Source organism: Carcharodon carcharias, chromosome 10 (assembly GCF_017639515.1).
Source record: "Carcharodon carcharias isolate sCarCar2 chromosome 10, sCarCar2.pri, whole genome shotgun sequence".
Lineage (NCBI taxonomy): Eukaryota > Metazoa > Chordata > Chondrichthyes > Lamniformes > Lamnidae > Carcharodon > Carcharodon carcharias.
The window spans coordinates 123,599,852-123,608,922 of NC_054476.1; positions in this window are offsets into that span (position 1 = coordinate 123,599,852).

Genomic DNA, 9,071 nt, shown 5'->3' on the forward strand with positions numbered 1-9,071 from the left:
TCAGATAAAGCACATCTTTCCTCCCTTTCTACCTCCTCACCAAGGCCTGCAATGAAGTGTCAGAGAATCTTGAAGAATGCTCTCTACCTAGTAACACCATAATACACTATTCTTCCTGCTCAGACACTCTTTCACAAAGAGTACAACCCCTACTTCCAGCTAGATCGCACATCCCTTTTAAGTGGTGCTGGCTGGCCTTAAGCAGTGCAGGCTAGCTTTAAATGGTGTCTATTTTGCACGAGCTTGGGCCCCTGCTGAGGTGTGCAGCCACTCAGCAACATGCTTAGCACTGGCTGCACGTAGCAATCCTGCAAATTAGCAGTTACCACAAAGTTGGCATGGTGCCTGCATCAGAAGCAACGGGCGCAAGTTGACACTGCATTACGATCTAAATCCCCATTTTCAGGGACTATCAAATTTAACCCCATTGTATTTAGTAGGTATTGGCTAGTTGCCCCAGAGTGCCACTGTGGCAGTATGTACAGGTTTTCAAAATAATCATCTTTGACAATACTGGCAAAAAGTCAAAAGGTGTTTCACCTGGAAGCATTGGCAAGACATCGAGGCCAAGAGCTAAATGAACATGGGAGTAAAGCATACAAAATCAATACAGTGTAATACTTTTCAGTCAGTTATTAGTGTGTAACCATATCTTGAGGACGTAAAAGTTCAACCTGTTGGCCTGACCTTGATGAGGTAAGCCTGTTATATGCTCCAATTTAGATTGCAAGTCCTTTTTAAAAGGTCTTCCCAAAACAAGCCTCCTCCACTGCAGTAAAGGTCATTAAGCAATTAACCTGCCTTTAGCACCGGGTGGCAGCTGGAGAATTGACGCCTGCCATTGGGAACCATGCCATGTGCTGCAGCTAATTGTCAAATTCACTCAACCAACTTAGTAATTAATATGTTTTAGCCAGAGGGACATATTTGCTATTCCCTTAAATTCATCTTGTTAAGTTGTTTTTTTCTAAGACAATGTGTGACTTAATAGATTATTTCCAACATTGTTCTTTATCTATGTCTTTTTCAATGGTCTTTCAACTTCTTGACTAGAGGTCCCATAGGTATGTGTACATGTTCTAATCGGATTTTCCCCTATCAACACAATGGATATCCTCCATTTTGATAGTGCTCAATCTAAAATTGCCCTCTTAGCTCTAGAACTTGTTTGAATTCAGTTTCATTAGTAGACTTTAAGTGTCCTCTTTCCCATTTCTATCAGGCTACATAATTTGGTTAAAATGGCTTTTCATGCCTAAAGTCTTGAATGGGTCTGATTTATACTATAAGCGAATTTCCTATATTGCAAACATTTACTTCGCAATTGAAACATGGGATGGTACACATCTAATTGCTACAGTTGAAGCTTTGTAATAATGCTATGTGACATTGTATAAGTCATCTTACAGCACATTGTATTCTGGATTATGGAATCTGGAACCCACAGCATGGATGGGCATGTGGGTGGTCAGAGTTGAGCTGGTGTAGGTTTCCCTTCATGTGGAACAAACTGAGGTAGTTAAATTGTATATCTGTGACTGGAATTTTTGAACAAAATACAAAAAAATGCAGATCATGGAAAATTGAAATAAAAACATAAAAATGCTGGGAAAAAAACTCAGGAGATCAAGCACAGCACCTAGAAAGAGAAGTGATAAGTTGTCATTTTCAGTCATAACCCTTCATCCGATCTGCCAGAACTGCCTATTTTGATGAAAGCTCATGTCTGAACATCAACATTTTGCTTTCTTTTGCTGGAATTTTGAAATCTTCCCTGGTGCAAAAGTATTTTGTCACTGGGGTATCATGAAACAAGCTTTCATGATTTCAAATCCCAAGAAAGCAATATGAAACTGCCCAAGTATTCAGTGTTGTTAGCTTTATTCAGAAAGACTGGAAGGCCAGGGAGTGTGGCATAAATGTTATTTGGAGGATGATCCTTCCAGGAGGCATGGCTTTTGGAAGGCATAAGCAACATATTCATCTTATTGCCTTGGCTGGGGTGAGCTAATCAATTGGAGGTTCTTGGAATTTCACTCATTGCAATATTGTATTTTTTTAAAAATAATTTGCTGTTAGTAATTCAAATGGATTTGAAATGAAATTCAAATTATGCAACATTAAATAGAGTCCAAATTGGGACCTGATGAAAGGTCATTGACTTGAAACCTTAAGTCTGTTTCTCTCTCCACAGAGGTTGCCAAACTTGCTGAGTATTTCCAGCATTTTCTGTTTTTATTTCAGATTTCCAATATCCGCATTGTTTTATTATTGTCCAAAGTGGAATTCAGTACTTAATAATACAAATTAAGCAATTTAAGAGAAACAGATTATATCTTAATCCAGAAGATAGAAAGCGGCATATTTTACAATGAATACAAGTGTGTGCACTCAAGTCCTGGGGACAAGAAGTCCAGGGAAAGGAGGCAATGGATCATCTGGTGTGTGAAACTTCAAATTCCTAACTACTCTTGCCAGTGTGACTGCAGGATATATGTGTGTACAGTTTTCTTTAGCTTGTGAAGTGGGTGTGGATCATTACAACATGCTGAGATGCGCTCGGGCACAGATATTGGCAGACTGACGTAAAGGAAGTGAGAAATTTTGGGAACGTTTCCTCAATTTTTAACGTTGAATATTTGCTCTCTGCCCCAATGACATGTGTCTGTTGGTGCAAATACACAAAGTTCCCGACCACCGCCCTAACCCCATCCAGATGCTAAGTCTACTCATCTCTCTTCCAGAGTAACTATAACATCAAACAGAAAAAAAGAATCTTGAGTAAACCAAATACAGTTGCTGATATTCAACAAGTCAGATTTCAGAAGCTGTTGTAAAACTAGGTATTTAAAAACAAGTCATTTAGTTTACATACATATAAAAGCTTTTCTTCACAGTCAGATTGCTGGCTAAATAACTAATTTTATTCAGCATTTTCAAGAATAGTGCATTCAATGAAACCTCCAATTAACTAACATTTATTTAGCATTAACAGTAATTATAGACAGTAGTCTCTTGCCCACAGATGTGTCAACATTTAGCATCAAGTCTAATCATTCAATGAAATGGAGAAAGTTCAGTGAGCACCAATTAACAGGCCAATTAGTATGACTGAAAGTGTTGGATAATCATTTGTTTGCTTAAATTACAATAACAAAAATGCAACATACTGTGTCAAAAGCTTGTATTCAATTAAGAATCATCAGAGCTGTGTGGCCTTTAACCCATTGGAGGCAATGACAGTATTTTTGTGACTGTGTAATCTACATAGTGATTGAGATGCAAGAGTGGGTGTGACATGTCTGAAGGCTGTGGCCTAAAATTAACAGGCTTTAACTAACATCCCTGAGACCAATTCCAACCTGTTTTTAAGGACAATCAATATGGAGATTAGCAGGGGATGGGGAAAGATGAAACAAAAATTTCAAATGCTTTGGGCCACTGACCCAATCATCAAACAGGATGCGTACTGTCATTTTATTTTTGTTTATTCACTTCACTTTACAAATAGGGAATTTCTGCTATTCTTTACATTTTATTTAATGCCATTTGTTAATCTAATACATGAAAATGGGAAGACATAATTTTTAGGAGTTATAAAGGAGAAGATAGGCAAATTCTCTGCAAATTGGTGCATAAATGTATAGACATGCAACCTCATTGTGCGTGCCTATTGTATTTTCGCCACCGGAAAGATGAACGAACTACTGTCAAATGTACCATTGTCAAGATTAAAAAGAAGAGCAGGTCAAGTGTCAGTAGGAGAGCATTTAGAAGACAGAGATCATTGTATTATAAGGTTTATTAGGCTGGTTATGGAAAAAGACAAAGAACAATCCAGTGCAATAATAATTATTTGGGGGAAAACCAACTTCAGTGGGGTCAGAATGGATCTGGGCCAAATAAATTGGAGTCAAAGGTTGGCAGGAAAACTGGTAGCTGAACAATGAGCTACCTTTAAAGAATGTTTGGGCACAATCAAGGTATATTCTCTTGAAAGGACAGGTAGGGCAAAACAAATCGAGCTTCCTGGATGACAAAAGGGGTAGAAATTAAAATAAATAAAAAGTATGCTTATAACAAATGTCAGGTGGAAAATACACTAATGAACCAGGCTGAATATGGAAGGTTTCGAGGGGAGATGAGAAAGTAAATAAGTGGGAGTATGAAAAGAAACTGGCAGCTAAAGTAAAAGAGGATCCCAAAGTCTTCTATATGCATATAAATTGTAAAAGAATAGTAAAAGGGAAGTAGGGTCAATTAGTGACCAAAAAGGTAATTTACACATGGAGGCAGAGGGCATAGCTGAAGTATTAAATGAATATTTGTGCATTTGGCTTTACCAACGAAGGAGATGCTGCCCAGGCCATTGTGAAAGAGGAGGGAATTCAGATGCTAGAAAAATTTAAATTGATGAGGTGGTATTGAATAGGTTATTGTACTTAAAGTTAGTAAGGCACCAGGACCAGATTAGATGCGTACTGAGGGAAATGAGAGTGGAAATTACGGAGGCACTGGCCATTTATTTCCATTCTTCCATAGGTTCAGGGTTGGTGACGGAGGACTGAAGAATTGCAAATGTTACATTATTGTTCAAAAAAGGGTGTAAAGATCAGCCCAGCAACTACAAGCCAGTCAGTTTAACCTCAGCAGTGGGGAGACTTCTAGAAATATGCTGTATGTTTTATTAACCGCATTCTCAACTTTTCCTGCCACCTTTGATAACTTATGCACATATTTACTCTGGTCCCTCTACCCCTGCAACCCCTTTAGAGTTGTACCCTTTATTTTATATTGTCTCTCCATGTTCCCCTACCAAAATTAATCACTTCATATTTCTCAGCATTGAAAGTCATCTGTCACCTGTCCACTCATTCTACCAACTTGTCCTTTTGAAGTTTACACTGTCCACCTCATAGTTCACAATTCAAATTTTGAAATTGTGCCCTGTAGACCAAGGTATAGGTCATTAATATATACCAGGAAAAACACGGTCCCCAACACTGACTCCTGGGGTACTACATGTAGTAATTGTAAGTAAAACCTTTTGTACTGTTGTGAGGGTCATGTGACTGTACATATGAATCAGCCCTAAACGTGGATAATCTTAGGGGTGGAGCTTTCTAGCCTTGGGCTCAGTACAAGCATGTAGCTTCATCAGGAGTTCTGTAAATAAAGATTACTCTTTCTTACAAGAAACCTGTCTGGTACGCCAAGTTTGTTACACTTCCCTACAAACCTTCCTCTATCCCGATGAACACCCATTAACCACATACAGCATCCTAGGCTTTATTAATAGGGGCATAGAGTACAAGAGCAAAGGTTTATGTTGAGCTGTATAAGGCATTAGTTTGGCCTCATCTGAAGTGTTGTGCCCAGTACTGGATGCTGCCCTTTAGGAAGGATGTAAAGCGAATTGCTCGTTCAGAGAGCCGGTGCAGACATGGTGGGCCAAATGGCTTCCTTCTATGCTATAGCATTTCTGTGATTCAAAGAGTCAATTGAATAATATAATTAAGAAAGCAACATCACATCAACATCAACCTAGCAGTTCCTAGATTAACGAGTCCAACATAGACAGTTACAAAAAGGAAAATACTGTGGATACTCAAAATCTGAAATAAAAACAGAAAATGTTAGAAATACTTAGCAAGTCTGGCAGTATCTGTGAAGAGAGAAACAGAGTTAACATTTCAGGGCAATGAACTGGGAGCAATTCGAGATGTAACAGATTTTAATCAAGTGACAGTTACAACAGTATGTCAATTCAGATTTCTGTATGCATGGCCTATTGCTAAGCTAAAAAGCTGAAACTAACATTTCAAAAGCTACAAAGCAATTAGTAAGTTAAAAACCATACTTGTCTTTTCCATTATATTTTAGAACATATGTTCTTCACACCCAGCCTCTGCTCAGACCAGCTTGATAACCATAAAAGACAGGTGCGTTTGTATTGGTAATGACAACTAAGTAGGAAATCTGGCCTTCTCCTAATCAAGACAGTTGGAATCACAAGTCCTATATCAGTGAGAGAAAAAGGCATTATGAGATGTTTGCTTGCTCTGCATACTTCCCTAGGTTTATCCTATTTTTTTCCAGCATGAAACACTTGCAGAAAATCCTTTTGGTCCATGTTATTTGACAGAAAATGTCTGGATTTGAAAAATAAAAGATAGGGTAATACTTGAAAGGTTTACTTTAAATTCAAAGTTGTGAAGTGAACAGACCTGAGCACTGATAAATGCCCTGACCTTACGCAGTGATCTTGATAAAAGATGACAGCTCAGTGTCTGGACTGTTTCAGCAATCCTACATTCTGTGTGGAGCTCCCTTCAGCAAACACACGCTGATGTGTCAAAGTAGAAGCTGGCTCAATGGCACACCTTCAGTATACATTGCATGGTATTGGGAGAGCTATTTGAACGCTTAGTGTAAACTTTCTCTAGAGATTGCAAACAAAAGATCCACTAAACCTTTCAAGGGCCCTCTTTTGAAATGGATTATGCCTTTGAGTGTAGATGCTAATTGATTGTGAATGAAGGGGATGTTCTATTGTTCAAGGTAGCATCTAATGCATCTGTGCATCCTCCTTGATGTTAAACAATACTCCCCACAATACAAAGTCAGCAGCTTGTTCATGGGAGCTTGACAACAGGTAAAATGCCAGCCCAACACTTTCCTCCCCGTGTTGACTCCATTCTTGCCTCATGTTCAGGTGCAGTTCCATCAGCACTGGAAGCCCTTGTGGAACCTCATTTAGGTGGTCACTCTTTACATGTGAGCCTAATTAGCCAGTATCAGTGCCTTACCTGATTCTGAGGAACATCACAGCCAAATATGAGGCTAGGCCTCACTACACATAGATTTAGAGTAGCTTCGTGATCAAGCTTGCTACCTTTCTGTACAGTATGGCTAAGTGTGACGCAACATTGGTTATCTAACATCAGGAAAGTCTTTCCTGAACATTGTATAGATCTGTGTTCAAGCCAACATTGCAGAAATAAGTATCCTAACTCGATGTAGGGGGCTATCATTTCTCTGTGTGTGCTGCCGTCTTGCTGTGTACAATGCCAAAGTGGAATTGCTGTTGGAATAAGGTCTGGGCTATTCTATTAATGGCACAGATACTGAAAATGGGGCAATGTAGAGTTAATTTTATAAGTCATTTAGATAAAATTGATAATGCATTTTGTGATTCTATATAACACAGAATTTAGATAGGCCCTGTATTTACTATTGGGAAGTGCTCCTTCAGGTCCACTAAAGATATCCAATTTGACAAATGATATGCGAGTATTGTTTCTTGGTTGCTTAGGCAACACATCCAAAACCGAATAAATAGCAATTCATCTCTTTGCTGTCTGCAAAATCTTCCTATGCACAGCATGGCTGTTATGCCCCACTTGAGAAATTTCCAAAAATCAAGATAAGGTACTGTATAATGTAAGTTTTTTTCTTTAGCTGTAACTGTACTGTGTCCTTTGATTCAACATTGCAGTGCTACACTTAGTTTCACTCTTGATTAACATATTGAAAGCAACGAGGAATCTAAGGTTGACAGTATCAAATACTTAGCTGGTTAATTTGTACTGGGTCTCAATGATAGGGTTTGAAGTGGGTGAAGGACAGTTGAAACTAAAGGACATGCACTGGAGAATCACTGTTCTTTAGGCAGCTAAATAGCGTCTGCAATCTGAGAGCGAAACGGCCGAGAATACTGACTTTTTTCACCTTTCGGGCTTTTGAGAATTTAGGATTAAAGATAGAAGAACGTGGATAATAAAAAGTGAGGCATTGTCAGACATGACCTGTAAACACACCAGATCTTTGATAAGTGTTAAATGCTACTGTGTTTTTTGCCTTGAGTTTGTAACAAGGTGTAAACCATCATAAAGCTTAAAACGCTGGATATTTTTTCCAATTAGCTTTTTGACAGGAACACTGGGTTCTCCTGAATGAAACCACATTTCAAGCCTGCCAGACCTTTAAATTACCATTGGCATTTGTCCATCGTGAGCCCTTCATAATTGCAGAAATCTTACGACTATTTTCCCTTAACCTCAGGATGATGTGCTCATCATGTTTTGATTTTCATTGTGCCATTACTGCAAAAAATCTGCTCATATATTTTTTATTTTCAATTTTGTAGTTTAAACGTAATTGATTTGTCTGAGTTGGGACGATATGAAAATGTGTCTGTGCTTCACCCAAGTCAAGTGGGTAATTTTAAATAACTGGTTCCATTTTCCCGATGATGATGTATGAACAGGTCGGTCAGTTCACACTGAAACCCACGTCAATCCTTTAGATCCTATGGTGTCCAGTTCATGGGTTGAATCCAGCCCTAAAGGGAACGTGGCAAAGATGAGAGGAAATGGGAGATAAAGGGGCAGTATATTGGAGTGGAAGGTCACCAGTAATCAGTTAAGGGAACTTGGGTCTGGAGTGGACACAAAAGTGGTAGCTTTAGTTTACATAGACAAGCCACAGGAAAGGCTAAATATGGGAGTCCTCAAAATAGAACATTGAAAAATGACCGTCAGGACTTGGAGCTGGTCCAATGGCTTTGCATTTGCTGGCTTCTGCAAACCTTCTCCAGCCACTGGGGAAAAGCAAAGTTGGACTTTAAAAACAACTTGGCATGATTACATTGGCAGCTTTTTTATACCGAAAGCTGGAAGATGCCCATATGTTGTCCAGGCAACTCAGTTGTTGATCATTTTCATTTTGTTTTCGACCTTGACACTTGTTTATCTGCAATTTTAAAACTGAGAAGAGGATGAATTCCCAGTAAATTAAGCTGCTCAAGTTAGGTTTGCTCATGAAGAATATTAATGCTAGAAACACTTTGTTAATGTAGGCATCCAGGGGCAACATGAGAAACTCCTGTTCAGTTATAGCAAGGTGAGATATGAAGTATAGCAGCCTCTGTTCTTCTCCAATACAGTGCTTCAACCACTATCTCAAAAGAGTAGCCCCTGCTGTACCATGCTGACAGCCTAGTCTATTTGAGTGTCTGTGCTAGTTAATGCCAAATGTGCTTCAGGCCCACGTCTACTAGGATATGGATC